The sequence below is a fragment of the Eumetopias jubatus genome, unplaced genomic scaffold (assembly GCF_037043125.1).
Source record: "Eumetopias jubatus isolate StellerSeaLion01/CBP00866 unplaced genomic scaffold, mEumJub1_p1.0 scaffold_1, whole genome shotgun sequence".
Taxonomy (NCBI): Eukaryota; Metazoa; Chordata; class Mammalia; order Carnivora; family Otariidae; genus Eumetopias; species Eumetopias jubatus.
Window position 1 is genome coordinate 53,063,461 of NW_028274807.1, and position 14,355 is coordinate 53,077,815.

Sequence of the window (14,355 nt, forward strand, 5' to 3'; positions counted from 1 at the left end):
CTAAACATGTTTTAGCTGCTCTCCACAAATTTTTCTACATTCAATTTTAACTTTCACTCAATTCAAAACATGTTTGAATTCCCTTTGTGACATTCTCTTTGAAGCATGGGCTATTTAAAATGTTCATTTCTTAGTTCAACACTAATAAAAGTGTTCATATTTAGAGATTTTCTAATTATCCTACTGTTACTGGCTTCTAGTTTAAATCCCATTTGATCTGAGAGCATACCTTAAATAATTTCTATTCCTTTATACCGATCTGTCTACAATAAGATCTGTATTGGGGAAGGTCCCATACACACTTGAGGAAAATGTACTCTATTACTGCAATGAGCAGAGTTTTATATGTATCTAATAGACCCATTTGTTTGATAGTACTGTTAAGAGCTTCTGTTTCCTTAATTATTTCTTTCTGTTCGCTTAATCTATTACTGAAAGTTGAAGTCTCTAACTGTACTTGTGAATGTATTTCTCCTATCCATTCTATTCAGTTTTATTTCATATATTTTAAATTATGTTGTTAGGTTAATACATATTTAATATTATTGTTTATTTGTTGACTTTTACCCTTTATCATTATTATCCCGGTAATGGCCCTTGTTCTGAAGTCTAGTTTTTCTGATATTAATATAGCCACTCTAGCTTTCTTTTGATTAGTGTTTTCATATTGTATCATTTTTGTTTTTGGCTTTAACCTATTTCTTTATATTTAAAGTGGGTCTTATTGACAGAATATAGTTGGGTGTAACATTTTTTTATCTAATCTGAAAATCTTATTTTGTATGTTTTCACAGTTCAAATTTAAATGTCATTATTTAATTGGTTGGCTTAAAGTCTCTCTTATCTCCAATTTGGGCTTATTTTTTATATAGGTTTTAAATGTCCTAATGATTGCCCTAGAATTTACAATATATTCCTTTAATCATGGACTATATGGAACTTACAATAGTGTAACTCCAATTCCTTCCTTATCCTTTGTTCTATTGTTGTCATACATTTTACATATACCATAAACATGCACTACTTTGATACAGTGTTTGTTTTTGGGATAAATTAAAAATAAAAAAAATAAATTTTATATTTTCCTTCATGAATGCCATTTCTGGCATTCTTTTTCTTTCTTTTTATAGATCCTACTTATTGTCTGATATCTTAGTCCTTATTTCTGGAGAACTCCCTTTAATATCTTTAATAGGTTGGCTAATAATGAATTCTCTTTGTTCTTATATTTTGCAAAAATCTTTTTTTCTCCTTTAATTTTGTAAAATATTCTCTTTGAGTACAGGTTTTTTTCTTATAGCACTTCAAAATGTTACTCCCTTGTCTCTAAATTTCACAGTTCATAGTGATAAGTCTGTTCCAATCCTTATTTTTGTTTCTTTGTATGTAATGTGTGCTTTTTATCTGGCAGCCTTCAAGATTTTCTTCCCTGTCTTTGGATTATAGTGGTTTGAAAACAGGTATCCCCTCCTTTCCAAAAGTTTGTGTTACACCACTTTGCTATTACAAAAGACCTACATTTGTACCTGTTATTGTTAACTGGGAGAAATCCCAAGAGGGTTTTTGCTTTCATTTAAAAAAAAAAAAAGCTAAAATAGCAATCAATCTTTGTTTTGCAGCAAAGCCCTTATAGAAGCAAAATGTACCCTGAGCAGGGAGAGCCGGCACCACCAAGCTCCTTCTCCAGTGTTAGTTAATTATAAACATTAATTATAAACAATTAAATATACACGACATCTCAGCATTAGGCTGCCATAGCTTTGAATTGTGTCTGTAAGCATCTGTGCTTTATCTCTATTTTGTGTATCCATTAGCAAGATGTCCTAAAGTATCAGAAAAGGCTGAGAGGTTATTTTTGGGTTCTGGGAATGCTAAACATTTTTTCCATATAAATTAATAATAATTGCTTCTTCCTTTTACACCATTTCAGCTTACAGAAGATTTCATAGGAAAGCTCTACTTTTAGAAAGCAGGGAAACCTGTTATTGCCAGGGAAAATAGAATCTTATAAAGTTTAATTTTAAAGTCTTTTATCATATGGTAGTGCAATTAATGTCAGAAAAAAAGGACATGTGTTTCATTAACTTGCTCGTCACTCCATGAGTTTATGAGGAGAGAACTGGTACTTCCATGCCATCTGGTTGTAGATGACATAATAGAAGCCCTATATGCCAATGGACCAAAGTATTTTGACAGAATAAATCCACAGGTATGTGCTCAACATTCCAAGAAGTATTAGGTTATTTCCCAGAAATAATTTTGTCGTTATTAGATTATTTCTTCTATTAATGTATAAATTTTAGGCTAATGCTATAAAAGGGGACTAGGAATGAATGACTATTTCTTTCTCAAATATACAAAGGAACTGTATATTCTAGTGGCTAAAACAAGAGAGAGGGCACCTGGGTGGGTGGCTCAGTCAGTTAAGTGTCTGCCTTTGGTTTAGGTCATGATCCCTGGGATTGGGCCCTGCGTCAGGCTCCCTGTTCAGCAGGGAGTCTGCTTCTCCCTCTCCCTCTGCCATTCCCCCTGCCTGTGCTCTCTCTCTCTCTCTCTCTCCCTCTCTCTGTCAAATAAATAAATAAAAATCTTTTCTAAAAATTAAAAAAAAATAAAATAATGATGTGACTTTTACTTAGAATGTAAAAAGCTGGAAAGAGCATCATTCCTACCTTTACAATAAAAGAGAGAGAAATCTGCAAATTTATTGTTGCCCTTGGATTTATCAGAGAGCTGAGATAGTAGGGCAGTCAACTAACCCAAAATCTAATAAAAGACATTCTCCTGAAAGGAGAAACAGGACATGAACATTTGTTTTCTTGGGGTAAATGTTGGACTCTGTATAAGCTGCTGAAGGCTGAAAGAATTCAACAAAAATTTCTAACAAGTTGGTGAAGGCCTACTTTGAACTAACATGAGTATACAGAATCCCTGGGAGCTATAGTCACAAGGAAAAATTGTACATATGTATATCATCTCCACAGACTTCACCGTGTACTTATAAGAGAGATTAAGAGCATGGGAGAAAGCTTCTATCTTGGTATAGGTATGGGAAAGGGGAACAATAGCTGTTGTGGAAAAGATAAAGCTTCACATAGAACCTTCTCCCCATCTTCTCTATGGAGCAAAAGTTTAGCTGCTGTGGAAATAGCAACAAACACTGTCACTCTCCATCAAGCCAGAGGTGAACGTTCATTGCAAGTAAATGAAGGAAACAAGAAAACACCCTCCGCCCTCGGGGGATGGCGGAGGAAAATACCCCAAGCCCAGATCACTTACAGATCTCCTACCTTTGTGGGAGGAGTATGACCATTAAAAACAAAAACAAAAACAAAAAACCTCCATTCCCAAGATCTTAAGTATAGTGCCTGCCTCAGATGGAGACTGAACCAGAATAACAGAGAATGATTCCCCTTTGCCCTCTTCCACCTTTCTCTATCAGACTAGCTAGTGACCAATAGCATTTATCAGCTGTATAATGCTGGGAGAAGGAGAAAGAGAAGACAGAGATCTTTTCTCAGGCACAAAGGAAAGACCTAAAACTGAAGGGTGAGCAGATATTGAGAAAAATCCTCTGAATAGTATTCCTCACTTTAAGTAAAAGTTAAGGCAAGAGAAATTTGAAGCTTCTGGTGCCCTAACCATAGAAACTAAAAGTAATAACAAAAAATAAACTCAGCTCAATTCTCAGCTATACTGACACAAATTCTTACAATAGGAAAAGGCACGCCTATTCCCGGGCATCAATACTATTTACACTTGTCTCTACTGTTCTATACAAGATATCTAGCTTTCAATCAAAATGCAGAATACACAAATAAGCAATTACAACACACACACGCATGCACACACGTGCACACGCACACACACGTGCAAGTAATGATACATGGTCAAGAGACAAAACAATAAACAGAACCAGATTCAAATATGATCCACATGTTGGAAATGTCAGACAATTTAAAATAACTTTGGATAACATGGCACAGATTCTGAAGGAAAAGATAGACAATGTGCATGACTAGATATGGAATTTCAAGTGAGATGTAAACTATGAGAAATAACCACATGGAAATGAAAGAAATTGAGAGCATGATCACAGAAGACAAGAATCACTTTGTGAACTCATTAGTATAATCAACACACTAAAGAAAAGAAACAGTAAACTTGGAGATAGGTCAAGAAAAATCTTCCAACTGACAAGCATGAAACAAACAAAATAACAGATCATCCAAGAGATGAGGGACAATATTGAATGGTCTAAGATGAATACAATTGGAATCATGAAGAGAAGAGAGAAGGAAAAAATACTTAAATACATAATGACCAAGAATTTTTCAAAATCAATATATTACAAAAAAACCACAGATCTAAGCCCAGAGAACACCAAGCAGTAAATACTTCCCAAACACACCTACAAACATAATATAGGTTTTCCCCATTATCCAAAAGTAGAGTGTTTCTGAAACCTTTTGTAAGTCAAAATGGTATAAAGTGAAGAAGCAATAACCATTAATTTATATGGAAAAGTTTTTTAGCATTCTCAGACCCCAAAAATAACCTCTCTTAGGCTTTTCTGATACCTTAGGGCACATCTTGCTAATGGATGCACAAAATAAATAAAGCACAAATGCTTACAGGCACAGTTCAAAGATACAGTGGGTTGATGCTGAGATGCTGAGTACAGTTCCTGGAGAAGAAGCCTGGTGGTGCCACTGTCACTGCTTGGGGTGTGTGATGCCCCTATAATGGTTTGGCTCATTGCAAAACAAATGCTGAATGCTATTTTCACTTTTTGCCTTTTTTTTTAAGTAAAAATCATTTTGAGATTTCTTTCAATTAGTTAAGAACAGGTACAAATGTAGGTCTTTTGTAAAAGCAAACTGGCATAACGCAAATTTTTAAAAAGTGGGGGATTATTTGAAAGAAAGTTGTCTTTCAATAATTTCCATTGAATTAACTAAAAAGTATTGAAATTAAATTAGTAGATACTCTTAAGTTAATAGCAGTTTATATTCTAAATAGCAAATAAATGACTCATATTTGGCCTAAGTAGTAGCTCATGGGATTTAAGATATGAAGATTAGTTGTATTTAGCTTGCATATATGAGCTTGAAAAAAAAATTCTTCTTCAATATCTTGAAAAAATAGAGCACTAGGGGTAAAGCTTGTTAAACACAGGTCAGTTTCCAACCAGATAAAAAGACTTGTTTATAATTAATCTGATGGTGATAAAAAGGCATTTAATTAGATTTCCATCACAAAATGGGAAAGGATAGGTCTGGGGTCTGAAACACAGTAGAGTTCAGCCATCTGCTGTCAGCTACCTCTTGCCAACATGTGATTTGCAAGTTAAATTATGCCAGCTGATGACATATGGCACTTCTTTCTTCTTTAAATATCTTACTCAAAATGAGTTTGCTCTCAAATGCTGAGGTTGGATTTTCAGCAATCACAGTAGTTGCCATAATTTTCCTTCATAAACAAATTTAAGCAGTATAGATTTAAATTGCTAGCTCCTGTGTTACTGTCCTGTGATATGATTGTGAGTTAGAGAAGTCTGACCTCTGAGATGTTCACATCTGGAATTCACAAACTTAAAACTTTTTCACAGTTTTAGGGTAATGAGGTAGAGAGACAAGAGTCACTGCTCTAGGTTTTGATATACATCTGAAGAAAGAGAAAAGATGGTCTAAAGAAAAGAAGTGAAGAACCTATTCGAATCCACTGATTTATCTCCAGCATGATGTGTCTATCAGCTGGCAACAGAGTTGAGACTTACACTACAGTAGCTGTCAAAAATCTAAACCATCAAAACACTGCAAAACAATGTATTCTTATTACCAGTGGCCTAATGCTGAAACATTCTCTGGTCCTCTCAAGGTTTAGACTTATTGACAGCCGCAGTTTTGTCTTCAGAATTATTGATCCAATCTGTCTTGAATTAAGGCCACAGCTTTTTCCAAACCTTTTAATCACTTGGCCAGCTCAAAAATCTCCAAAAACAGTTTAACCATGATCTAACTAAACAAACTATGTACCCCAATAACTAAAATTGTGTGTGCATATGCACACATGTGTATGTGTGTGTATGTGTATTTGACAAGACACTGCTATATACCATCAAGATAACAACATGGATATAAATTGGTTTTATAGTAAAGCAGGTATCACTTCCAGAAGGAAGGCCAAAACCATGCACATAGGAATTCTTCACAGAGAATATGAGCATCCTCAGCCAATCACACCATAAATTTCTCTACCCATGACTCACATGTTTAACTGTAAGGTAAAGACTTCAGGCTATGAGACTGGAAATGATAAAGCTTATTGATCATAGTTTTCGTCACAGCTGATTGTATCTTCTATCTATCCATAAAGTTTTAATCATGACTATCTAACTTACAGCTACCAATGGCAGCTTTCTTTAGATAAGATGGTCTTCTGTCAGACTTGCACCATTTTCTCAAATATTCACTGTGGGCTGCATCACTACAAAATCAAATTTTAACTCCGTTTTACTATATTCATGGTTATAAAGCACTTTGTGGTTTCTCTAAATAAGGAAATATGTCTTAAATATTCCATTATTGTCTTTGTGATCACAAGACGATATAAAAGTTATGTTATCAGCAAATCAGTAACAATTTAGGTGGATGAGTAGACACGGGCAAAATACAATGCTGGTAGAGCATGAACTGATCATCTTGGATTTCCTTGGAAAGGTGCTTAGCAATTCAGATTTTAGAGAAAAGGATTGGCAAGAGCACTGACTAATCTGAACTTCAGCTGGTTTAGCATAGTATCTTGATGCTGGAGGCCCTGGCCATGCTGAAAGTTAACCCTTCAGTTGCTGGATTGTGGCAAGAGGCAGGAGTGCTGAAGCAATAAGGAGCAGAAGAAAACTTGAGGGACTCAAGAAAGTTGCTATATAAAACCCATCCAAAAGCGTTTTTATATTTTAACACTAGGATGGCTATACTGTTGTAGAATGGCTGAATGTTAGTCCTTGTTTATGAATTTGCTTCCAACATTCTGAACAATGAATTTTTCTAACACTTAGGGTTTCAGAAAATGAGCCCTCATAGTTATAAAGGATATGTTAAGTCGGAAGTTAACTCTAAAATGTCTCTTCATTCCTCCAATATCAATAAAGCACAGAAAACTCAAGGAATCAATGTGGGGTGTATGTGTGTGTGTGCATACACACTGGTAATGGCAGGTCTTAAAATTCAAACACCTAATAATTCCAAGTGTTTTAACATGTACTCCAAATGTTACAGCTTTACCAGCCCTTGAACACAGCTATTGTCACATTAATAGTAAAGTTTTATTTCCTGTATTATCTCCCACCTTTACTCACAGATATTCCAGCTTCCTACCAAAATCTCCCCGGTACTCTGAAAGTTCTTGCAATGTTTATCATGTGCTTGTGAAGCAGAATACCAGTTAGAGAAGCCATATGGCATCCACCATGTTTTTATTGTCCTCCACTCTCCTACCCTCTTTATTGCTCTCTGCACATGAGGTTTCTTGAATGTGCCTTGGATGCTGCTACTGCTATTATTTTGAGGACACTGTTTTATAAAGTGTAGTTTCTACTGCTGCCTGACCAGGACTTTAGGTGCCAACTCCTCTCTATGGTCATGTTCTAGACCTTAACTCTGTGCAGCATTTTGTCACCAAGCCCACGGGGTATTACTACTTTTGCCCTGTCTCACAAAGTGTTTTAACCACCATTTGATAACTGCCCCCTCAAACTCAAAGCAATTCTGGAAGGGCAGTGAATGTAATGACCCACAGCAGGTTGTGACTCAGGCGGGACCATGAAAGTGTCCATCCTCTTGCACATTATGACTTACCTAAGCAACCTCCTTCTCAGGAGTTGATGAGGCTGTTGAAGACAAGATGGTTTCTATCTTTCTGTGACATCATCATCTTTAGTGACCAGCTAAGTGTGGAGCTTCCAGGGACCATCTTGACACCATATGAAGACAGTCTGAGAATAAAGCCAACGAGAGGGAAGCACAGCATGATTTAGAGTTGTGCCATCTAATTAGCCACTGGCTACATGTGGCTTTTTATACTTGAATTCATTTAAATTAAATTAAAAAATTCATTTCCTTAGTTGCCATTAGCCACACTTCAAGTGCTAAGAGTCACACAGACTATTGTACTGGACAAAGCCTTTTATTGGACAGCATGATCTAGAAAGAGAAATAGAGTCCTAATTTCATCCTTTAAATCTCTGCAACTAGCCTTTCCTAAAGCTGGATCCACCTGAGATTCCATTTTGGTTTAAGCTAAAATAATGAAAGCTTGTTTAAGTTATTTTTTTGACATTTGAAAAATTTATATGCAGAAACTAGCCCTTAGGCCTATTGCCAGAATCAGATCAGGAAACAGACAACAACCTTCTCACATTTTCCCAATTTCTTCCCATGACCTTTCCTGACAAGATTCAATCTCACCCTCCCCTTGAGAACACACACACACACACATCATGAAAAGAGATCAGAGGGCAGAGGTTTGGTAGATGTCACCATAAAGCCAGCCTCAACTATCAAAGATAAACAAAGCCAGACATTAGTTAAAGCAGTGAAAACAGATTTTATTCAGTAAATATTGACAGTAGGGGAAAGAGCTGAGCTCCAGTCTGATTTGCAGAGGTGATTGGGCATTTTTCTTAATTGAAGTAGAGTTGACATATGATGTATTAGTTTCTTGTATACAAGAGTGATTTGACAATTCTATACATTATAGAATGCTCACCGCAATAAATGCAGTCACCATACAAAGTTATTACAATATTATTGACTGTATTCCTTATGCTGTACTTTTCATCCTTGTGACTTATTTTATAACTTGAAGTTTGTACCTCTTAATCCCCACCATATATTTTGCTCATCCCCCCACCCACCCCTCTCTGACACAACCAGTTTGTTCTCTGTGTTTATGAGTTTGTTTCCGGTGTGTGTGTGTGTGTGTGTGTGTGTGTGTGTGCATGTGTGTGTATGTATTCATTTTATTTTTTTAGATTCCACATATAAGTGAAATTATATGGTATGTGTCTTTTTCTGCCTGACTTATTTCACTTAGCATAATACTCTCTAGATTGTATGGTATTTCCATTTCTATTTTTTTGTGGAACCTCCATCATGTTTTCTATATTGACTGCACCAATGTACCTTCCCACCAACAGTGCATGGGGGTTCCCTTTTCTACACATCCTCACCAATACCTGTTATTTCTTGTCTTTTGGTTACTAGCCATTCTGACTAATGTGAGGCAATATCTCACTGTGGTTTTGATTTACATTTCCCTGATAAATAGTGATGCTGAGCATCTTTTCATGTGTCAATTCCTCTGCCCACTTTTTAACTGGACATTTGTATTTTTGATGTTGAGATGTGTGAGTTTTGGATATTAACATTTATATTGGATATATCATTTGCAAATAGCTTCTCCCATTCAGTAGAACCAGCCATATTAAGAAAAAAACTTTTTTTTTTAAGATTTTATGTTTTTATTTAGAGAGAAAGAGAGAGCTTGAGCAGGGGGAAGGGGCAAAGGGATAGGGAGAAATCATCTCAAGCAGACTCCACGCTCAGTGCAGAGCGTGACCTGGGGCTCAATCTCATGACCCCGAGATCGCAACCTGAGCCGAAATCAATAGTTGGATGCTTAACAGCCTGGGTGTTTTAAAGAGAGAATGAGGGTGTAGGGAAGAAGTCGAAGAGAAATGGGGACTCAAAATTACAAAGGACTGGCCATTGTAAATGTGATTAGGCCAGACAGCTGTCTCTGCTACCTGACAATTATTGAAGTTAGAAATCCATTCTTCCATACAGACTGGGGGAAATAGGCCCTCTTCTTCCTGATGATTACATTTCAAAGGAATGGCTTGCAAGTCCTTGAGATAGATACTCCTGAGTTGTAGGAGATATATATACATCTCAAAGGGTCAGAGAAAAGATTTACAATTATAAGGCTTTTTTAGTAAATGCTGTAAGAAAGCAAGATCAGGTGTTGCCTAGAACAAACAATATATTCTAAGCCCTGAGTTTTTCCAGGCAGAAACTCCTAAGGGGGCAGGGTTGTCCCAGGGACATGAGGCCTTAGGCTTCTAGAAGCCATGTTAAAGTTTGGCCAAGTCTCTTGGTGCAGGAGTTTCAATGGAGTATTCATGACAAGAGTTTTTTTCAGTTCTCACTATCTAGGTTTTTCCAGAATGCACAGCAAAACAACATATGTAATTTAATGCACAAGGCAATCCTCTGATATACATATCATTATCCCCATCTTACAGGTAAGGGAACCAAAGCTCAGAGGGCTTAAATCACTTGTTCAGATCACATACTAATAAATTAAAAAGCATATTGGAACCTAGATTTCTCCAACTAAAGATTGTGTTTTTCCTCACATCACCCATAACTTTGTCTCCCTAGTGATCTCCCTAAATTTTCATGCATGTTTCTATAACTAGTTTTTACAGAAGTGCCCTTGCGTTTAAATGATAAAGCCCATAAGGTGTGAATGGGGGGAAAAAAGCCTCACAAAATGTCAGAAACTTGTGATTAACAGGCAGCAGGTGTACAAACTGAAAGTGTTCAACTCACATCCATTGTCATCTCGGCAAATGGCTTGGCCCCAAAGTTGCAGAAGGGGGAAATTTGATTATCTTTGCTTCCTCAGAAGACTGATAAATCGAATTCAGACTGCTATTGTTCCAGATACAGCCTAAATCTTCCATAGGATTTTAATCAGCAGCAGCATTATGTAGCATATGGGAGCTATTTGGCTGAAAGGAAACTCCAACTGTCACTGGTACATCCGCCCAACATGAAAGGAAAATAATAATACGGAATAATGGGACTTTCTTATCTACAGTGCAGCCTCCCTCTGAGAAACTCTGTGGTTTACCCTACTACATCTTCACAACATCCTATTAGGTAGGTCAGAGAACTACTTGCCTATAATACTGAATGATTACTGGCTGATTCCACCAATGTTTTAATCTCTTTCATAGCCTTGTCTCTATCTGCATCTATAAATCCTATCTCTTCTCGCTTTTTGATCTCTTCTGTTCTCTTTAGTTTAATGAATAAGGCTTCACCTATCCCTCCCCATCTACACTGTTCTATCCTTAACTCCTTTTTCTTGCTACTATTTTTTTTTCCTTTCCTACTCTTATTTTATAAAAAGCCTAGATGGGAAATCAGCGCTCATAGAGTGACTAAGTTTTTAGCTCGATTATTTCATCCTGTTAGACTAGAGTGATGATCAAATGTAAAGGACACTCCACTTATTCACTTTCTTGTCACCAAAACTTTACTGGATATATTTGTTTCGAATATATTTGATTCAAAGTTAGCATGTGATCCTTTTGTTCAAGCATGGGAAACAAACAACTAATGAAAATGCAATGGGATAAGTGTCATCATTTTATTGAGCGAATTAAAGTATGGGAAAAACAAAGAGGGTTACCAATGTAGTGTCTATAGTGGCTGGTCCCAGACCTTTCAGGTGTGATTCCAGAGCCAGGCTCGGAAACCAAACTTCAGGCTTCTTTTTATATCCCTTCCCACTCTCTTGAAATTTCTTGACATACTTCCACTCCTAGACATTCAGAAAGACAGTGAAAGATATTATGAGGGATTGCCTAACAATCTCACACACACCCAAGAATGGCATTGACAAGACTAACCTAGTAAATGATGAGTCAGCGTTTTATTTTAAGGAACCTAGGAGTCAAACCTAAAGCTCTTGACATATATATTTTCTAATAGCAGGAAAAGTGAAGAATGAACCACTGGTGCTATCAAGAAACAAAATAGGATTTTGAAATCATGTGAAGACCCTCTTGACCTTTGTATTTTATCCAAAGTCTGGAATTCAAAGTGGTGAGCTAGTAAATGTCAGTTTTAAACCCTCAGGTAAGAGAGATAGACTTTAATCAGATGACAAAGAGAAGGATGGTTGAAAGCAGAAATGGCCAAGAATGACAACTCCTTCAGTGCTGGACCATGTCAGATTAGATTTCCTTTCCCTGTCCCTAGTCCTACTTGCCTAACTTCAAAAATTCAACTTCCAGAAGTGATAGGAGGTGCTTGCTTTATCATGGTGTTGCCATCAGAACACTCAAGTCATGAAAAGAAATGCCTAAAGTAATGGGTGCTTGCAAAAGAAAATCTATGTTGATTTTGTACATGGGTAAGAATTCTGTAAAAGAGAATTCTTCCTTCAGAATCAAAATTAAAAAAAAAAAAAAATCTCTTCCATTAGCATCAAACCCTAGGAAGAATCAGGCAGCAGAACAATTCTGGTGTCTCAGATAAGGCCTGAAAATGAGACTCTAATCACTTGGGATTCTGAGAGAAGTGATAATGTTGTTGAGGTTTTATAGTGAGCATGACAATTAAGTAGTAAATGGGCTCAAGGTAAGACTGTAATATAATCCATTAAGTTTTTTTAATTAAAAATATAACCTGTTTTTTTTCCTTTCCTGTTTGTATAAATGTAATACCTGGGACAAAATAGATGCTAAATAAATGTTTGTTGCATGCATGAATGAATAAAAAAATGAATAGACATTTTCAAATGCTCCAAACCAAGATTAAATATCATTTGCTTAAAGAATTATAAAAATAAAAGACTGTTATGTTCAAAAGCCACACACAAGGAACTAATAAAAATACTAAACAAAAAGTCCCAAACTCACATATTAATCTCCCAACAAGTTTGTTAATCTTGATTTGCACTGACAACACTGGTATCACATAATTGATACATATTAGGCTGACTAACTGCTTCAACAAATACACCCTGTCTTCACAAAATAAAATTTTCTTTCTTGCTTATGTAAGAAGCCAATGGCAGGAGTGGGATTTGGGGGCAAAGAGCCCTGCACCATGAAGTTATTCAAGAACACTAATCTTTTTAATCTATTTGTTCTTCACCACCACCCCCCATCACCTCAGAGTTGTGCAATGAATTCCCTACATTCAGCCAACAGATCATGGAAGAGAGAAAGCATATGACCAGGGGTGTGGCAGGTTTTGTGGTCTAGGCATGCAGACGGGCACATCACCTTTGCCCACATTCCACTGGCCTGAACTCAGTACTTGACTTTATGTTTGAAGAGCTAAAAAATTTCACTTTGATAAATAAATAATAGGCACTACTAGTTTTTAAGCAAAGAAATGACCAAGATGCAAATGGGGAGTTACACCAGCCATATTGAATAGAAGAAACTAGCAATGTGGTTAAATTAGAGCCTAGGAGACCTGGTAAGAAGCTGCTGCAGTCATATTGGTGGAGAATGATGAAGCCCAGAGTGAAACAGCAGAAAAAGAATGACAAGAAAATGAGAAATATAAGGATATGTTGACTGATTTGCTGAGTGAGCAGAAAAGAACCAAGTGACAGTCTTGGGTTTTATATATTTATATGAGCATATACATTTAAATTTGGGTGGTCTTTTAGTTAACTGATGCATGTTTTGTTGGTTTATTCATTTTTATCCACAGAGATTAGGAAAATAAAGATTTAGATGTGAAGAAAACTGAACAGAGTACAGTGTCTGTGGGAAGTCAAGGGAAATCTAATGGAGAAATAAGGAAAACAAACAGATGAAGGGAATGTTTTAGGATTCTTTAGATCGCAGTGAGGGTTTTGAAGTGAATGTGTGACAGCAAAATTAAGTGTCAAAAGAGGAAAAATTACATCCAAAACATTTCTCTGTATTTGTTATGTTGCTATTTGCCACAACTGTCAAACATTCAGATGCCAATAAAATGCTTGAATAAATAATTCCATTTTGGCTGTGGCAACTGGCTTACAGTATGCATTTTGGAGGCTCCTGGAAAGATGTTATTTTTAGTGCTTACAAGAGAAAAACTATACCTGGAGAGGCTAACTGGTAACCAATTAATCAGACAATTGATCTAATGGAAATGAGCTTTAATCACATTTTTAGATGCATTATAGCAATTAACTAATGCTCAGGTTTAAAATGCGCAATGTAAAATTCATTACTTAGACAAAGTGTCATTAATCCCTGGAAAAACAAATATGTACTTTTTAAAGCCTTCCTGCAGCCTTCTGCAGTTTGTGAGAGACATGGCCTGAGGGCTGAGTGCACAGAGATCCTGTTAGAGGTGATAACCACCAGAGCGAGGAACTGAATGTGAAGGAATGCATTTCCGTCTCCTCACACAGGTCAGCCCTCCTCTTGAGTCACACCTGGGATGAACTTCCAGAGAATTCTAGAATGTACTCCTTGTAGTGAAAACAATCAAAGTAAAATGGAAGAGACTTCTTTGGGTCTTTTACATATTTATTTTTTTACAGGAAGAA